Source organism: Hyperolius riggenbachi, chromosome 6, assembly GCF_040937935.1.
Source record: "Hyperolius riggenbachi isolate aHypRig1 chromosome 6, aHypRig1.pri, whole genome shotgun sequence".
In the NCBI taxonomy this organism is placed as follows: Eukaryota; Metazoa; Chordata; class Amphibia; order Anura; family Hyperoliidae; genus Hyperolius; species Hyperolius riggenbachi.
The window spans coordinates 16,563,957-16,584,464 of NC_090651.1; the positions used below are offsets into that span (position 1 = coordinate 16,563,957).

The 20,508-nt window shown below is 45.8% G+C and overlaps 2 protein-coding genes across 8 annotated transcripts in view; one reads left to right on the forward strand and one right to left on the reverse strand.

The window, feature by feature from the left end:
* PKNOX2 (PBX/knotted 1 homeobox 2) overlaps positions 1–20,508 on the reverse strand; it is a 603,376-nt gene that overhangs the window by 560,000 nt on the left and 22,868 nt on the right. The window contains exon 1 of one of the 7 annotated variants that reach the window (XM_068238885.1): positions 18,742–18,756. The exons of the other annotated variants lie outside the window; for them this stretch is intronic. The gene's annotated coding sequence lies outside the window, so the exon portion shown is untranslated. Of the gene's footprint in view, positions 1–18,741; positions 18,757–20,508 lie in introns of those variants that run through there. 7 annotated transcript variants of the gene reach the window in all.
* The window catches only part of TMEM218 (transmembrane protein 218), a 101,974-nt gene that overhangs the window by 26,406 nt on the left and 55,060 nt on the right, over positions 1–20,508 (forward strand). The gene's annotated exons all lie outside the window — the stretch shown is intronic.

Sequence of the window (20,508 nt, forward strand, 5' to 3'; positions counted from 1 at the left end):
GGCGCACAATGTGGGCCCATAAAGTCGCATTACACGAGTGTCTGCGGGTCCCCGGCGCCTGGAGAGCAGGAAATATTATCTGCTCAGATCTGTGTCACCTGCAGATAAACAGCGACGCACGGGATATACAAGAGGCCCTGGCTACTATTATAACACCACAATCCAGGGAGAGGAGGAACGGAATCAGCTTGTGCACGGCTGCAAACAAACTACACATGACTTATTATAGCTCCCAGCCAGGGGCAAAACTTAAAGTGAACCTCCGGACTAAAAATCGACTAAGCAGCACTGAAAAGGCTTGGTGTTTCTTTAACAGTTTCACAGCATCAGAACTTTGTTTCTCTTACGCAAGCCACGTTTTTAGCTGCACAGAAGAAAACTGCCCGGGCTTTTTTCCCCTGATGCTGTGCAAAGCATGATGGGATTTCTGACGTTGTTGCTCTCGTTCTGCTGTTGTGGTGCAAATTTTTTCTTTTTTACATTTTGAATTTGACATTTGAAGCCTAGCGCATGCAGCTAGGAGGGGTTATCAGGACACAGGACAGTTGGAACTGTGTCTCCTGCTCCTTGTCACCTCCTTTCAACCAAAAAGATGGCTGCCCCCATGACAAAGATGGCAGCCCCCATGAATCACAAACATTTGCCTGTTCTTTTAAAACAGGGTGGGTAAAAAATTATATTACCTATCTATTCTAATTAACATAACTAATGTAACTTAATGACAGTATGTTTGTTTAGGCTGAAGTCCCCCTTTAAAGAGGAACTCCAGTGAAAATAATGTAATAAAAAAGTGCTTCATTTTTACAATAATTATGTATAAATGATTTAGTCAGTGTTTGCCCATTGTGAAATATTTTAAATCCCCGATTTACATTCTGACATTTATTACATGGTGCCATTTATACTGTTGGCAAGTGATGTAGCTACTGCATGTTTTTTTGGCAGTTGGAAACAGCTGTAAACAGCTATTTCCCACAATGCAACAAGGTTCACAGACAGGAAACTGCCAGAAGTACCACGGTCCTCAGAGTTTCTTGTGGGAGGGGTTTCACCACAATATCAGCCATACAGCGCCCCCTGATGATCTGTTTGTGAAAAGGAAGAGATTTCTCATGTAAAAGGGGGTATCAGCTACTGATTGGGATAAAGTTCAATTCTTGGTCGGAGTTTCTCTTTAAAGACACTGAAGCGAAAAAACTCTTATGATATAATGAATTGGTTGTGTAGTACAGATAATTACTAGAACATTAGTAGCAAAGAAGTTATATAGTGTTTTTTATAACATTGCTTCATTCTCTAATATGTGCTATTTCCACACTACTCAGCACTCTAAATGATTTTACAGAGCAGGCCAGTAAACTTTTGACTTGTTCTCTGGAGAGAAAAAGAAAATACAGTGACTGACAGTTCAGATGCTTCAGAAGACAGAGCTCTCTGCGACTTTGAAAGTGGTGGAGCTCAATGGCTCTTTTGCATAGATGACAACTGGAGTTTCTTAACTCTTCCTGTACTGGAGACAGTATTAGACTTGTATCTCTGCTCCTAATGTTTTATTTCTTAGCTGTACTACACATACAAATCATTATATCAAAATTATTATTTTTTTCGCTTCAGTGTCTCTTTAAAGCAAACCTGAAGTGAAAAACTCTTATGGTATAATGAATTGTAGGTGTAATACGGAAAGTAAATAGAACATTAGTAGCAAAGAAAAGAGTCTCATATTTGTATTTTCAGTTATATAGCTTTTTTTTATAACATTGCATTTTTCTGTCATATTTGCAGTTTAGAAACCACACTCTGTCTTTTAAGCTGTAAAACAGAGCAGAAATAATGACCCTTTGAACTTTCCTGCAGTGAAACCTTATTCCCAGCTGTCTCTCACTGTTTCTTGGCTGTTTCAGTGTTTCAGAAAACAGGACTGTGTGTGATCCAGTGGGTGGAAGAGCTCAGAGAAGCTCTTTTGCATAGATAACAACTGAAGTTTCTTAACTCTTCCTGTACTGGAAAACAATTTTGTTACTAATGTTCTATCTCTTGGCTTTACTACGCAATCCATTATATCATAAGCTTATATTTACTTCAGCTTTAAATATCCCAGTCCCCCCAGCAAATTTCAGCAGTGCTAGCTGCGTGTACCAATAAAAAAATTTTGCAAATCCTCCTGCGTGGCATAGCCCGAGCTCAGCACGGGCTTACCGCCAGGAAGGTTAACAATAGGGGATGCAGCCTCGACTGTCCCCCTTCCCCGCCGATGTGTGGCTAAGCTCTCCCCTCATGCTGCGACCCCTCTTGCCCCAAAATTTCTGCAGGGGGGGGGGCCGGTGATTTCTAGTTACGCCCCTGTTCGCTATGCAAAAATATTTTACATAGCAAGTTCCAAACAGTCCTGTTTGGAACTTGCATTCTACTTCAAATAAAGTCAAGAGATTAGATTCACGCTGGTGGTAGACGCTAGCGTTTCACAGTAGTTCCAATCGCCAGGGTAGTGATGGGAGAACGCGGGTGAAAAGAGAGATCAATCTCTCTGAATTGGTTAGCCGTTTTTTTATCTGTTAGTGGGCGTGGCCAATCGTTTCTGATCAATCACAACGATTGAATCGCACAATTGTCTGCGGGGTTGTATCCTTAATGGGCACCTTATGAGAGCAGTATAAAGCTAGCAATTTAATCAATGCTTAGTAGTGCTGGAATTCTGCAATAAGTGGTTCGGCGAGCTGAAATGGTGCTAAGTGCGCAGGCTCAACTTCCAAACTGCGTACTGCTGAATTCAGACACCAGCACCAATGCTCGGAAGATTTCAGCTGAAACCTGATTGAGGGGCAGCGTGGCACAAACTGATCACTAGCCACTGACTTTCCAGTTGAGGAGGGATGGATCTGCCTGCTTATAGGGAGAGTATTAACCTAGGCATGATGCACATTTTCCACATAGCTGGCCGTTTGTCCGGGCCCGACTGTCCAAGTATGGTCAACTCGATCGCGGTACACGGAACACCAAAAAGGGCTCTCCGAGTACCCCAGAAACGTATTACATGCCTACCACCCAACTTTTTGAGATGAGAAAGAGGGACACTTAAGCCACGCCCTTGCCACACCCCTGTCACACCCCTAGTACAATAAAAAATATGTTGTTTAATAATTCAAACCACACTGGTCCGCTCTATCCTGGTTCATTTTCCCTCATATTAACATTTTAAAATTAGTAATATATCGATTTAAAAGGATGTGAATAAAGTTTAGAGTCAATCAAACACATGTTTAGTAGAGAAATATATATAAAAACAAGGAACACCAAGAGCCCCAATAGTGTAATATGTACTGGTAAATGGTTACTAGATAGAGTAAATATTAATACTCACAAACCAGGGTTACCATTAGGCAACCACTGTAATGGCAGGTGGGGAGATTTTCCTGACCCCACTCAGGAATAAGAAGTCGCTCTCTGTAGATGAGAAAAAGGGGGTTCAATCCTCCACCCAGGGTGGACTCAATATTATGCAGGAGAACAGAGGCGCCAAAAGGATAAAAGGAAGCTAAATGAGCTTAAAATACCAAATTCTTGGTAAATAGACGAAGTTGTGGTGGACTTACCTCCTCCAAGTAGACACACAACGACTGTAGAGGTGCCTGGCTCTTCTACTGACCACATATGCTATTGCTCCGTTGTTATTGCCTGATGAAACGGGATCAAACCTGCGAAACGCGTTGCATATTTGGAGTTCATAAATAAAATATATTGACTGTCTTTACTACAGTCGTTGTGTGTCTACTTGGAGGAGGTAAGTCCACCACTACCTCCTCTATTTAACAAGAATTTGTTTTTTTAAGCTCATTTAGCTTCCTTTTATCCTTTTGGCGCCTCTGTCCTCCTGCATAAGAGAAATATATATGTTTACATAGAAAGAGGGACAAATGAGGAGGACAGAGGGACAGGGCTCCCAAAGAGGGACTGTCCCTCCAAAAGTGGGATAGTTGGGAGGGAGCTATGAACATGACCTACAGGAAGCTCTCGTCCTATGCACGCTAATCTCTCTGACACTAATATTGGGAAGAACAGATCAGGGCAAAATATGCTCATAAACACCTAGACAAAGACCAGGAATTCTGGAGAGACAAAGCAAAGATAGAGTTATCTGGCTGCAGTACCCAAAGGCAAATTCAGCAGGACCGATCTTTATACATCTGCATAATATTAGCATAAATTAAGAATGTACAGCATCTCATCTCAGCTATTAATGAGGCATTCAAGACTGATGATTCTGATGCTGGGAACACACGATACGTTTTTTGCAGTCGATTCTCCACGCGATCGATTTACCATTTGATTCTCCGCGCGATTCCCTTATTTTCCGCTCGTATTTATCTTTTTTACATTCACTTCTATGAGAAATCGAGCGGAAAACAATCGAGCGGAGAATCGGACATGACGGAATTTATCAATCGAAGGCATCTATCCGAACGATTCTATCGCAAAAACGAAATGTGTGTTTCCAGTATTATGCTGGGAGTACACCATGAGATTTTTTGACAGATAGATGGTTCGATAGATAATTTCCGACATGTCCGATCGGATTTACAATCGTTTTTCTGATCAATTTCTCATAGAAGTGAATGGAATTTGATCAGAAAAACAATCAGTAAATCTGCTGAAAAATCTCATTGTAATTCATACTGGCAATTAAAAACAGTCCAATAACGGATTGTAGCTGAACGGATTGTAAAGGGTGCAAACTGATCCAATGTTAACCAATGGATCCTTTCACATTGGTCCGTTAGAACGGATCTGTTCTGCATGCTCCGCTGAATGGACCGCAAGTTATCTGGAAACGGACACTGAAGCGCTGCATTGGGGGCAATGAGAAATGGATCCTGTGGTAAACACTGGCTAAAAAATGGACCGTTCTAGCCAGCAAAATCTACTTTGGTGATGGGGGTCTGGGGGGATATGGAGAAAGGTATTGAACCAACTAAACAGGAGCAGAACAAAAATCTGATCCATTTTCACTGATCCGTTCAGCAGATAAGTGCCAGTGAGAACCAGCCCTTAGCCAATGGCACATTTTTAAGTTTTCGCTGACTTGAGGAAGCGAGGCAAGCCAGCGAAACGTGTTGTCAGAGCCTCTTGAGCAATGATTATTTGATCTCCCTATTAAGTTGTATATGAATACCAGTAGAAAGGGTCAGCACCGTCTAAAATATAAGTATTTATTGAAGCTCTTTTTTTTAGGTGCATCCATCCATTTGTTATTACTGCTAAAACCTCTGTTGGGAGGTTGTATTTTTAGAGTGCTCCGCTTTACCAGGAGTGCAACCTGTTAGGGTCCTCACTGAGCCTGAGGCGGGAATTCCGATGTTGGCCTTATTGGTGGCAGCATTCCTTTTGCGACCTGTGAGGTGTAAGTAACATTCCTTATCCAATACATCCTGGCATATTGCACTTTTGGCTCCTGTTTTTTTTTTTCCTTTTTGTCTTCTCGGTCCACAGATTTCCCTGGTCCACACTCTACCAGAACATATTTGGAGTTTTTGTATCCTTCCCTCTTATGTTCTTTGGGTGCTGTTGGGTATCCAGAGGGTGTTTCCTGTAAAGCTACGCACTCACGTGCATCCAGGATCGGATCGGTTACGTCCAGTGCCAAACTTTTTCCTGCTTGGTTGAATAAAACCATTTAGCATCGACTAAACGAGACGCCAGCTGAAGCCCGGGTGTGGACTATGCTAAATTTTCACCTGACGTGGTCTTTTTTAGTTACATAGTTTCTTGGGTTGAAAAAAGACATACGTCCATCGAGTTCAACCAGAGAACAAAGTACAACTCCAGCCTGCTCCCTCACATATCCCTGTTGATCCAGAGGAAGGCGAAAAACCCTTACAAGGCACGGTCCAATTAGCCCCAAAAGGGAAAAAATTCTTTCCCGACTCCAGATGGCAATCAGATAAAATCCCTGGATCAACACCACTGGGCATTACCTAGTAATTGTAGCCATGGATGTCTTTCAACGCAAGGAAAGCATCTAAGCCTCCTTTAAATGCAGATATAGAATTTGCCATAACTACTTCCTGTGGCAATGCATTCCACATCTTAATCACTCTTATTGTAAAGAACCCTTTCCTAAATAAATGGCTAAAACGTTTTTCCTGCATGCGCAGATCATGTCCTCTAGTCCTTTGAGAAGGCCTAGGGACAAAAAGCTCATCCGCCAAGCTATTATATTGCCCTCTGACGTATTTATACATGTTAATTAGATCCTGTGACCTGGCCAAGTTTAACCTTCCTGGCGGTAACCCTGAGTAAGGCTTGGGGTGGAAAAAAAAAGCAGCTGGAGCGGAGCGGTAATCCCATGCCTGACTCAGGGTAGCTGTTGGGAGCTATAAGTAGACAGCGGGCTGCCTGGCAGCATTTCAACTCCCCTCCCCTGGGAACCAGAAGCTGGCAGCCAATCTTCTTCCGGTCCTTAGAGGCTCTGGATCCCATCGACAAATGGCGATCTCACTATAGGGTTACAGTGCCACCCGGAGAACGTAAGGAGAATTGCAGTGCTGGATCCCATCGACAAACGGCGATCTCACTATACGATTACAGCACCACCTGAAGGTCGAATTGCAGCGCTGGATCCAGGGGAGGTGAGTAAGTGCAGGGCTGCCGCAGATCTCTCTGTAGTGTGGTGGATTTTTTTCCTGGTTTCAGGGTCTAACACACATTCACACTAGAAGCGCTTTGCAATTGATGAGAGGTTTTTAAAATCGCTCCCATTCACTTTCATTAAAATCGCGGTAAAAATCACGGAAAAATCGCCGCGATTTCTGCGTACGCGATTTTAATGAAAGTGAATGGGAGCGATTTTAAAAACTGCTAATCAATCGCAAAACGCTCAGAAAAGCGCTTCTAGTGTGAATGGGCCCTTTGACCAAGCTGAGAATACTCAGGAGAATCGGCCATGGTGGAGCAGATCTCCCGAGAGGGCGTAATAGAAGCCTGCAGACATGTCTCTCAACGACATTGACGTGCAGAGGCAGATTTGCCGGACTGTCATAGCGACTGACATCTAATAGGCTGAAATAACTTTTGGTCCGCGTACCAAGACACGTAGAGACGCGACATATTCTTTTCTGCGTTTTTTTCCCAGGATCCCAGTCTGAGCGCTGAGCGAAACACAAGGCCGCTCCCGGCTATTAAAACGTCAGCTTAGCCGTAGAATAGACAATGATATTGTGTGGACTGGTCATATAAATGTTTCCCACATGACAAACCCCGCGCGAAAGGACAGCGGAGTTTTATGGCTTACATTTTAGACGGGGGACCCCGCTGTGAGTGTCTGACATGTGGGGAGTCTGCTGGAGAACTTGTCCCGGTTTCATCTCTGGGACGGAGATTTCTCACTGGAGCCCCGCAGACTGGCTGTTTCTTCACACTGAAGTTTTTCTTACGGTGAAAAAAAAGTCATAATGTGTGAAGCGACAGCGTCTGCCCCGCCCAGTCAGCTGGGTCAGGCCGCTCGAGGCTCTGCAGGATTTCATATTCCATGTGTATTGCTAAACACCATGTAGACCTAAAGTCAAGTACCTCCTGCATGTAGCCGTAATGACTACCAATCCTGACTGCAGTGTCTTTAAATGCCAGAACAAAAAATGTAACATTCCAATATTCTGCCTGTTAACGAACCCCGCCCATTCTCAGCTCATCAACAAAGTGGAGAAAGCGGATACGGCAAATAGAAATAACTACGAATAAACAATTAGAAAAGAATTACCGTATTTTGTGGTAAAAGTAAGCAGTTAAAACCTGACAGAACCGACTGGTTTTGGACTAGTCCACTGTCTCATGGGGGGATTCTCCTTTTTTTTTTTTTTTTCAAAACCTTTTTCTGAATGGCAGTTTAACTGCCAAAATAGTAAGACACCAGCCAGCCTCCCTACTCACTTGCACACTATTTTGGCAGTTAGACTTTGCAACTGCTGTTCAGGAAATGCGCTTGAAAACAAAGAAAGCCCTGTAAATCCCCCATGAGGAGATGGACTGGTCCAAAACCTGTCGGTTCTGTCAGATTTTAACTGCTTAGTTTTTCTGTGGGTGGTCCTTTAAGATGCACTTTTTATCGCCTAAAAATGGAGAGAAAAAGTCACTGTGTCTTATATGCAAAATACAGGGAGTCTCCAAATTACGAATATCCGCCGATACGAACCGCCGACCCACCGAAATGTCGGGGACTCCCTGTATCGTCCCCCGTGTCTCCTCCCTCCCCACCGTGTCCACCTCCGCTCTTCATGTATAATTAGAAGCAGTGGTAGCACGGCTGTGGCGGTGATCAGAGACCTCTCCTCTCCCTCACTGTTCCCATAGAGCCGATGCTGTGTCCGATTGTGCAGTGTTCTCCCCAAGCTCTTTTTTGCCGAGTGCTCCACCCGGCTAGTTTTGGTGAGCACCCGGCTGTCATCAGCTCACCTCCTCCTATGCTGTAAGCAGAGCTGCTCACAGAAGCACCGGCCCTGTATTCTCTCATATCATCCCACCCAGCCACTTTTTCATGCCACCCGGCTGGAAAAAAATTCTGGGGAGAACACTGTTGTGCTTCCCTAGATTTTGTGCTATCCCACATGTGCAGTAGGTTTCTGTCCTGTTCTTACCCCAGAGTCCATGGTGGCCTAGAGGGGGAGCTGGTGGGTTAGATGAACCTGGCTGCCGCTGCTTACATCTGATCAGGGAGAGCAGAGGTGAACAAGGGGGGAGCTGGGGACACATGGGGGACAAATGAGGTACAAGGAGGATACAATATTTGGGGGAGACCATCTCCAAGATGCTCCTGGACCATGGACGCACCAGCTTTAGTATATTTTTACAGTTTTTTGCCCTTTAAATCCAGGTGTGTCTTATAGTCCAGAACGTGTTATATGCAGAAAAATACATTAGCTGTATGCTTGTTTCTGGTGTAATTCAGACACTACTGCAGCCAAATAGATCAGCAGGACTGCCAGGCAACTGATATTATTTAAAAGGAAATAAAGATGGCAGCCTCCATATCCCATATTATTCTCACTTCAGTTGCCATTTAATCATCATGAGTTTAAGACGTATAGCCTAAATGTATGTTATGAATATTAATTGTAATGTTTTATATTTTTGTAAAAAAAATGTGCTGAATTTAGAATTTCAGGTGTGTGATTCAGACAATATTGCAGCCAAAGAGATCAGCAGGACAGCCGGGCAACTGGTATTGTTTAAAAGGAAATAAATATGGCAGCCTCCATATCCCTCTCGCTTTAGGCCTCTTTCACACCAAGACGTTGCGTTTTAGGGGACGTTAAGGTCGCATAATGTGCCCCTAACGCAACGCATGGTGGTGTTGAAGTTGGAGGTCAGATTGAGCCGCGTTATGCAGCTCTTGGTGCGCTGTTTTCCTTCTATCTATACTGATAGAACAGCCGCTCCAGGATAGAGATGGGAAGTCCGGATCTTTTCAAGGATTCGGATGATTCAAATCGGATCATTGAAAAGATCTGGATCCTTGAACCGAATCATTTGAATCATTTTACTAGGAAAGCAGACTGGGGGTGAAATGACTAGCAGGACAGGACTTTCCCTGCACTGTACATTCTGTATGTTCCTGTTTCTTCCAGACAGACATCCACTGTGACCTGAATCTTTCATTGTGATGATCCGGATGATTCGACTCACAAAAAAGATCCGGATCAAATAAACGATTAATTCATGATCCAGACAACACTATGAGTCCAGGTTAGGTCACCACAGTGCAGTGAATATTAATTAGCCATGTGGCTAGTCACTGAGCATGTGCAAGCAGTCTATTGTATAACGCACAGCATGCTGCACTTTCATGCAACGTGTAGCGTTACACTGTAACGCAACGTGGGCACTGTGAACAGCCCATTGATTTCTCATTGCTGTGAGTTGGGCTGCGTTACTGGCTGCTCTAACATGCGCCTGTAACGTCCCACTGTGAAAGCAGCCTAAGTCAAACATCTGATCTGCATGCTTGTTCACGCGGACCTGAACTCAGAACTTCCTCTCTGCTCTAAAAGATACACAACGGCATAATAAACTTTAAACAAAAAAACATCAGCTGATAAGCTGCTTTATCAGCTGATAAAAATCCTACAAAAAAATCTGCAGTGTGTCTACTTCCTGTGCTTTCAAATGAGCTTATCTGCCATCTCTGCCGTGGCAGTCATGTGACACGGGGAGAGATCAAATTACAACTTGTGATTAGACACAAATGAAGGTTAATTAGCAGGCTAAACTCTCTAAATACATACAGGGTGCATTTCTCTGTTTTCCTTTTGTCCTGTGCAAGAGTTCAGGTCCACTTTCAGGGTCTATGGCTAAGAGTAACAGCAGGACTGCCAGGCAATGTGCATTGTATAAAAGGAGAAAAAATATGGCAGCCATATCCCTCTTACTTCAGCTATCCTTTAAGGTTCTGCTGAAAGTTGCACTGAGCCCTCTGTATCCCCTTGTGTGGGAGATTTTGATAAGGAAAGTCACTCTATCACTGTGTGTTATGAACAGTTGTGCCCGTCGCCCGTAGACGGTTAATAATACAATGTATGGGGGGGGGGGGGAGCAGCGCGAGCGGGTCCAGGTTTGGTCACAACTCCTTAACGATGCAAATTGCGATTCGTTCTATTTCTGCAGAGATCCTTTCATTCCTGTCAAGCGATTTACTTTTTCTACTGATAAATGAGAAAAGTCTGATGCAGAATTTGCATTTGCATTAAGTCCCTCTGAAATGAAAACATATGTCACGGAAATAGGAAATAAACAAATATATTTATGTCACCCGGGAAACAATAGACCTCTGTACAGCCTGTGATCATGAGCAACATCATTATAAGCAGATATAAGAAGAGAGAACCGAGAGCCCAATATAGTGTAGTATGTCAGTAAAATGTATACTCACAAACCAGGGTTACCTCCAGGCAACCACTGTATAAGCAGGTGAGGAGATTGATCTGTCCTCACTCAGGATTAAGAAGTCTCTTTCTGTAGACGTGAAGAAAAAAGGGGTACCCCCCTCCAACAAGGGTGGATATATAATATTTTATAGATAGAACAGAGGCGCCAACAGGATAAAAACAATAATTAAAATATTAAAAATTGCTTAGGAGGCAGTGGTGGACTTACCTCCTTCAAGCAGACACAACAAGCTGTGTATTCAACAAAATATATTTATTGGTACACTCCAAGGGTTTAGTCATAACGCGTTTCGCAGGTCTATACCCGCTTCATCAGGCAGTAAAAAGTAGGAGCACAGGTGTGTGAAAAGGCGCCAGGTGTAATTCTGACATATTGCTGTTGTGTGCTCCTACTTTTTACTGCCTGATGAAGCGGGTATAGACCTGAGAAACGCGTTAGGACTGGAGTGTACCAATAAACATATTTTGTTGAATACACAGCTTGTTGTGTCTGCTTGAAGGAGGTAAGTCCACCACTGCCTCATAAGCAATTTTTAATATTTTAATTATTGTTTTTATCCGGTTGGCGCCTCTGTTCTATCTATAAAATATCATTATAAGCAGGGACACAATTATATATCTATCGTAGGCCCCCTGCAAAACCTTGATTCAACCCCCCTTCCCCTTTTGCCGGAGTGTGGTCACCGTGGCTCCTCCCATCCCTCTTCCATGTCAGTTGTTGTCACAACACATGCTGTGCAGACCTTTGAAGGGCTAATTAGGCTGCATGGGGCCCTTGTGAAAACTTTGTGGGGCCCCATGCTAAAGAAAAAACTGCCCACGCCCCCCTCCCCACCCAGCTATGCCTTGCCTGTAACCCCCGGGCCCCCCTTAAAGAGACTCTGTAATAAAAAAAAAGTTCCCTTGGGGGTACTCACCTCGGTAGGGGGAAGCCTCTGGACCCTATTGAGGTTTCCCCCGTCCTCCTGTGTCTCACAGTGGACTCGCTGCAGCCCCCGGAACACACAGGCAACAAATCCGACAGCCTGTGCAATATTTACCTTTTCAGGCTCCAGCGGGGGCGCTGTTGCGGCTCTCCGCTCAGAAATAGGCGGAAATAGCCGATCTCAGTCGGGTCCGCTCTACTGCGCCTGCGCTGGAGCCGGGAAGGTAAATATTTACATCCCCGCGATCTATCACTGCCGCCATGGGACGGAGGAGGACGGGGGAGGCCTCGATAGGTGAGTAACCCCAGGGGCATTTTTTATCAATACGGATCCTCTTTAAAGGATTCCTTAGCGCAGGTGGCTAATTTAAAAGCGAGGGGAGCAGGCGTGTGTAGGATGCTCTCCTCATGCCCACCACAAACCCCGTTGTCCTCCGTCACCCTTCGTTACGTTTTTATAGCCCCAAAGCTACTTCCTGGTCAGGAGGCGCGAGTCTTAGATCGAACACCCACGACCGGGAGCGCTCTGCTGCAAATTTGTAGTGCGCATACGCAGAGCACAGTGCGCCCCCTCCTACACTGCGCCCTGAGGCTGGAGCCTCTCTGACCTCTGCCTCAGCCCGCCCTGCTTCCCCTCCTACACTGCGCCCTGAGGCTGGAGTCTCTCTCGCCTCTGCCTCAGCCCTGTGCCCCCTCCTACACTGCGCCCTGAGGCTGGAGCCTCTCTGACCTCTGCCTCAGCCCGCCCTGCTCCCCCTCCTACACTGCGCCCTGAGGCTCGAGCCTCTCTCGCCTCTGCCTCAGCCCGCCCTGCTCCCCCTCCTACCCTGCGCCCTGAGGCTCGAGCCTCTCTCGCCTCTGCCTCAGCCTGGCCCTGCACCCCCTCCTACACTGAGCCCTGAGGCTGGAGCCTCTCTCGCCTCTGCCTTGGCCCCGCCCTGCACCCCTCCTACACTGCGCCCTGAGGCTGGAGCCTCTCTCGCCTCTGCCTCAGCCCTGTGCCCCCTCCTACACTGCGCCCTGAGGCTGGAGCCTCTCTGACCTCTGCCTCAGCCCGCCCTGCTCCCCCTCCTACACTGCGCCCTGAGGCTCGAGCCTCTCTCGCCTCTGCCTCAGCCCTGTGTACACTGATTTGTCATTTTATTATGGTTTCCTTGCATGCACGCTGTAAATAGGGTACAACTCTATTGCACCATATTTCTGGTCTCAGTGTCAGACAGTATTTGCTGCAAACTGTGGTCATCGTCTGGTCCTCTGTCCAGTATTGTAACAGATGAGGATGATGACCCTTGCCAAAGAGCATAGGGTGTGCGCGTTGGGGTGGGGCAGTAGGGGGGTGCTATGTTAGGTTATTAGGGGGACACGAAGGCTTTACAAAAAAAAAAAATACTCCTGGAATATGTTGTGATATGTGGTTTCTACCCGTCATATAACAGTAGGATCCCTTTATAGTAAACTCCAAGGGAACGGGGGAAAAGTGGTTTACTATATCAGAAGTTTACTATATTTGAAATGGTCATACTCAAGCACAAAGTATACTATAGTCCATTATTAGAAGTATTTTTTTCTTGTCAATGCTTCAGCAAGTGAGCACAGACAGTGTGTAAGCTAGATCAAAATGCAGTGCTCAGTATGTAGGGGTTTGCTTGCCATATCCTTGCACAGGAAGCATATGTCTCACCAGTTAATGCAGGTAGAATGCTCCTCTGTCCACATTTCTGTGCAGCCTGGATGATGCTGTAGCTTTGCAGCCATGCACAAGCAAGTCACAGATGTATAGATCTCACCAGTTAATGCAGGAATAGTACTGATAGTGTGCTCCTCTGTGCACATTTCTATGCAGCCTGGAGGATGCTGTAGCATTGCAGCCATGCACAAGCAAGTCACAGATGACAGGCACTTCCCTCAGTAATCAGGCAGCAGCTTACACAGGAAGTATAGATCTCACCAGTTAATGCAGGTACAGTACTAATAGTGTGCTCCTCTGTGCACATTTCTATGCAGCCTGGAGGATGCTGTAGCATTGCAGCCATGCACAAGCAAGTCACAGATGACAGGCCATTCCCTCATCAGGCAGCAGCTCACACAGGAAGCATAGATCTCACCGGCTGATGCTTTTGAGGTAATCCAAGTGCAGACACAGTGTAGCGTGCAAATAGCGAACAGGCTACAAAACTGCTAATAGGTCTCTGTCTGATGTATGACGCATGATCCCGCCCACTTTCCACTATAGCCGGATACAGAATACCACAGGGGCCACAAAACAGGTTCGCTATAACAGAAGTTCCATTATATCAGTGTTTACAGTACTATACCAGGCGTTACTCCCATATACTTATAATGGTGCTTGGTGGGGACTTGGACATTTAGGTTAGTATATCAAAGTTCACTATAAAGAGATTATACTGTAATGGCCCATACTCACGGGCAACTTTTTGTCCTGTCGCTAGCACATGGGAGCGTGTGCGCGACAGGTTAGGCGACAGTTCCTCGCCAAGTCCCTCCGCGTACACACGCGGAAGAGGGATTACTGAAGCGACGGAAACTGTCGCCGGCGTTCCTCCCCCTCGCCGGAAGCGCCGTAGATGATCTATTATGTTGCTGTCGCTAGTCCGCATACATACGCGGACTAGCGACAGTTGCGGCGGCAACTGTCGCCATGCGATTGACCGCTTGGCGACAGCAGCGATGAACGACGGTTTCGGGGTGCGCGCCTCATACTCACGGGCGACCTGTCGTCGCAACATGCGCGTGCCACGTGGTTGCGGCAACATTTGTAGCCCGTGAGTGTGGGCCATTAAATGCTACATACCAAACATTTGTAATTTGCTGGAATAAAAAAGCTGAGAACCGCTTGAGCAGCAAATCCCATCCAGAAAGCCAAAAACAGTAAATAAGGGAATTCAGACATTCAGAGACGGAGAACTCACTGTGTCAGAAAACACATTAACTGGGGAAGTTCAAAAGTTAATTTTTGTGAAGCAGGAAATTAGACATATGCGTTGGCTCAACAACAAAGAGTCGCCTGATCCTAAATAAATGGCCAAGGCCAGACGTCTATATATGTGCGTTAATATCCTGGATATCCACCTTCATTATGTGTCTATTTTAATTCGCCCGTTTGGGGGTCAATGCAAAAATCACTTCCGCCTCTATTGTCTGGCAAATAAACACTCTTTCATATGGTAACCGCCCCAGGGCCTAGGGAACCCCTGAATAGTGCATTATATGCAAATCAACTGGGAAGGGCGGATTTAGTGACCGCAGTGGTGCACATCGCCTATAACTAGAATTTAACCCGTTTTGGACAAATTGTTGGAGTAACAAACTTACGGCAGCCATGGCGCAGCCGGCATGTGCCTGCGTCGACTGGCTGAACTCACGAGAGCCATAGCGGATAATCCACAAGGCAGAGGACGGCGTGGGAGCGATCAGGCTGAAGGGGGCTGGAGAAAGTCCCCAGGTATGTATACATTTTTTATGTCATGTCAGGTACACTTTAAGGCTAATTTCACACCAGGACGTTGCGTTAGAGGGGGCGTTAAGGTTGCATAACGTCCCCCTAACGGAACGCCTGGTGGTGCTGGATCTGGACGTCAGAGTGAGCCGCGTTGTGCAGCTCACTCTGGCGTCCATGATGCCGTGATGCGTACTCTTGTGCGCATGCGGCATCACGTGGTCCCGCCGGCCAATCGCCGCACAGAGCGGCCGCTCCAGGAAGTAAACACTGCACGTCACAACGTGCAGTGCATATTAATTAGCCATGTGCCTGGCCGCTCTCCGCTCCTCCCCAACACAACTGAGCATGTGCAAGCAGTCTAACGCGGCTCAGCCGCGTCTAAAGTACTGCATGCAGTACGTTGTCTTGTGACGCAGCGTTACAATGTAACGCAACGTGGGCACTGTGAACAGCCCCATTGATTTTTCATTACTGTGCGGTGGGCTGCGTTACAGGCTGCTCTAACGTGCGCCTGTAACGTCCCACTGTGAAACCAGCCTTAGAGCACTGCCTCTGACATAGTACCTATTCAGTAAGAAATCCTTGGGCAAGACTCCCTAACGCTATATAAATGTTGGAATTATTATTATTAAAGAAACAAGGCGAGTAATGAATACCCTGTTAAGTTAATTTCCTGTGCCCGGATCTATGACATCTGCCAGAAGGTGGCGTTCCCCTTGCGGAGTGTCGGCCGCCTTCGTTATGACATGGAGCACAGGAGGTAATGGGGGTCCGCACCTCGTGACTGATAGCACGATGCAGGGAGGGCGGTGAAAGTCCCGATTGGTTTGCGCTAAAGTACAACTAAATTAATATGGATTAAAACATTATATGAGCATTAAAACTTGGAGAAGGACAAGGACTTTAATCAGATCCCAATAAATGTCAGACAGAATTATTCAGGGATGGCCATATTTTTAAAGGCTCGTCCGCACGTTTTCTGTGCCTGAGTGCATCCGCTGGAAAGTGTTCAAGCGCAATAATCATCCGTATCTCCCACAAGGATTAACAGATCTCAGAACGCCATCAATCCACAAACCAGAGAGAGACAGAGAGGGAATCCACTTAAAGGGAAATTGCACTTTCATTCAGCTGGGCTTCATGTACGCTATAACCTGCGGTGCATACTATTTGTGTCTCTACATGTGATTTAATATATTAATACAGCGATGTGAATGGGTGGGAGGGATAAAGCAAAAGGCAGCAGTTGTCCAGAACTCACTCACAGAAGTCATGAAAGTACCGATGAGCAGATTTCTGTGCACTCTTACACTGCTTACACGCGGGGTGGCGCTTTTAATGGACCCGACATTTGATTCAATGAAAACATTTTTCGGTCAAACATTGATTGGGAATGTCCATATTTTTTATCAGACGAGCACAAGTGGAGTGCAGGGAAGGGGATTGTGGATAAAGGATTGCGGGGATCAGCCATGAAGGGAAAGGGAGTACAGGGATAGAGGGTGCAGAAAAGGGGAATGTAGGGGAGCAGGAGGAGAGGAAACAGAGGTTGCGCAGCGGAGTAGCTCTTCATGAGGCTGGGTTCACATATGACATAGCGTGAAAAGGTAACATTTTAGGAAGGTGCGTTTGCCTTTTTGGATTGCGTTTTTACTGTGTTTTGCGCAGGGCTGTGGAGTCGGTACAAAAATCTTCCGACTGCTCAGTTTACAAAACTGCCGACTCCAACTCCGACTCCAGGTAACCAAAATGCCTCCGACTCCAACTCCTCGACTCCGACTCCTTAGTCTTAGGCCACATACAGACATCAGACCATAGTCTTTGGAAAATGAAAGATCACAGACCAATCTTACCACCCTTCCTGTAGTATAAGAGCCATACTCTACACAGTCTTTTCTATGGAGCTGAACTCCACATCAGGAAAAAATCTTGGCAAGATGCTGCACACACAGATGCTGTACAGACACAAAAGATCAGTATCTGCAAAAGATCTGTTCCTGCCAAAAATCCATTCCTGCAAATTGCAATGATAGTCTATGAGATCTGCAGATCATCATACACACACGATTTAACTGACATTCATCTGCAGATCAGATCCACCAGGATGGATTTTCAGATCTGCAGATCTGCAGATGAATGTCAGTTAAATCATGTGTGTATGATGATCTGCAGATCTCATAGACTATCATTGCAATTTGCAGGAATGGATTTTTGGCAGGAACAGATCTTTTGCAGATACTGATCTTTTGTGTCTGTACAGCATCTGTGTGTGCAGCATCTTGCCAAGATTTTTTCCTGATGTGGAGTTCAGCTCCATAGAAAAGACTGTGTAGAGTATGGCTCTTATACTACAGGAAGGGTGGTAAGATTGGTCTGTGATCTTTCATTTTCCAAAGACTATGGTCTGATGTCTGTATGTGGCCTAATACTTACCAGGGCTGTGAATTTTGTCCAAAATTCATCCGACTCCGACCCCGACTTCTTAGTTTATGAAATCACGACTCCGACTCCAACTCCGACTCCGGGTACCCAAAATTGCTCTGACTCCGACTCCTCGACTTCGACCCCAACTCCGACTCCACAGCCCTGGTTTTGCGTTTGCGGTTTTTCGCGCTGGTGCGTTTTACGTGCGTTCAATTGCATTTGTGGTTTGCTAATAGAAAACGCATATGCATTTTGTATGCGTTTTTGAATTTAAATATATGTTAATCATTAGGAAGACAACAGGAAGCAGAAACACATCAGAGATCTATATTTTTTATTAAAAACGCATGCAAAACGCAATGCATATGCGTTACCATAGACTTTCATTATGTGCATTTTGGAAGCCAGTCTGCATATTATGCAACACTGCAAGCGTTTGCGGAACGCTTACTGTAAAAATGCATATAAAACGCATATGCGTTTTTTACATGCGTTTTTTCCTGCGGCCCATAGACTTCGGGTGGCATGAAAAAGTGGTCAGATGATGCACGACGGGGGAATGCAGGGGCGGTGCTTCTCTGTGTAACTCTCTGCTTTCGGCATAGGAGAAGAATGAGGAGGTGAGCCGATGACAGCCGGGTGCAAACCAAAATTAGCCGGGTGGAGCACCCCAGCTAAAAGAGCCAGGGGAGAACACTGCAGTTACCTGGCAGTCCTGCTGATCTGTTTTGCTGCATTCTGAATCACACACCTGAAACAAGCATGCAGCTAATCTAGTCACACTTCTGTCAGCACCTGATCTGCTGCATGCTTGTTCAGGGGCTGTGGCTAAAGGAATTAGAGGCAGAGGATCAGCAGGGCTGCCAGGCAATTAGTATTGTTTAAAAATAAATATATATGGCAGCCTTCATATCCCTCTCATTTCAGTTTTCCTTTAAATCAGACACAGAAATTAACAAGATGACATTTGAACAAAAAAAATGTACTAAAGGTACCCATACATTACTCGATTTTGCGACCCAATCTACTTCCTGATTCTGTCATTTTATCCAATCTGAGGAGAATCGATGCCACAACATGGCTGCTCCATCTTTTGATCGAGTCTGAGGCGAAATCGGTAAAAAGTATAGATCAGGTATGCTGGCAAAATATCGGTCACAAGAGCTTGATCAGGTGCGTGGTGGTAATGACGACAACTGACGGACCCCTGGCCGGTGTCCCCCAAAGTGTATAAGTGCCCCCTCTCCCCTATGTTAAAGAGAAACTCCAACCAAGAATTGAACTTCATCCCAATCAGAAGCTGACATCACACTGTCATGAGAAATCTATTCCTTTTCACAAACAGATCAACAGGGGGCACTGTATGCCTGATATTGTGGTGAAACCCCTCCCACAGTGTGATGTCAGTGCCTCACAGCTCTGAGATGCTGACATCACACTGTGGGTGCCTTGTTGCATTGTGGGAAATAACAGCTGTTTACAACTGCCAAAAATGCAAGCAGCATCTCCTTCCAGTGACATCACCTGCCAGCAGTAAAAATGTCACCATGTGATAAATGTCAGAATGTAAATCAGGGAGAGGAACGATTTTACAATGGGCAAAAACTGACTAAATCATTTATTCATAATTTTTGTAAAAATTAAGCACTTTTCATTACATTTATTTTCACTGGAGTGAAAATAAAGTCTCTCCTCTCTGCTGGCGTGACTTCTGGCCTCCTCCGGGGTCCGGCGTCAGAGCCAGCGCCTCTTCCACGTCACATGTTTTGCTGTCATTATGTGCTGAGTCACATGGGATAGTCAGAAGTCGCGACGGCAAAAAGGTGCTTTAACACTTGCTACGTGGGGGGAGGGGATGGGGGGTTAAGGCACTTTACAATTTGGAGGCCTGGCAAGCAGAGTTCCAATAAATTTCATGCTAAAGTCTATTGGAAATCGCTGTGCACGCAATAGAGTCCCCTCTGATCAGATTCGGTCAGAGAGGGATCTATCTGATCCGATTTGATCTGTCCATACAAGATTTTATGTTTTTAAAAATATTGCACTGCTCCTGTGCCGTGGTCAGGAATCAGCACAGATATTCAGGGTGGATATTTTATTATCGTTCCTGGCATCTCTCCACACCGCCATCTAGTGGTCCTCCGCACATTTGTCGTACTGTTTGCGAGAGAGAGCAATTTAACGCCATTCTCCCGACAATCCCCCGTCTCTGCAGCCCATGAAATTACTTCTTGCCTCAAATGTGCTGCTAATAAAACTATTTACTTAGACCTCACTTAAATTAGCGGCAGGCTATTTATTCCGCGCACCACTGGCGGTTTATTTTAATTCTGAAGTTTGTTCGCAAGGAATGAACAAACTTTCTCCCAGCTCCTGTTTATCAGTCTCTTATGAGTTTCTTTCTGGATTCAGCATCTGTGCCTGCGTGGGTCTAATTTTCAGACTCGCACCCCTGCTACCCGACCCCCAAGTCTCCAGTCCCGCACCCGACCTGCTTTCCAGGGTTGTGGAGTCGGGACAAAAATCATCTGACTCCAACTCCTCAACTTATGAAACCACCGACTCCAGGTACCCAAAATTTTTCTGACTGGAGGATACTGACCTCGGGAGTGGGAAGCCTCTAGATCCTAACGAGGCTTCCCCCGTCCTCTGTCCCAGCAATCCAGCACTGCGACCCCCTGAACACCGGCGAGGTAAACATTTACTTACCGCAATCCAGCGCAGGCGCAGTAACCGCTCTTTGTTCAGACAGAGGTGCCTGGCTCTTC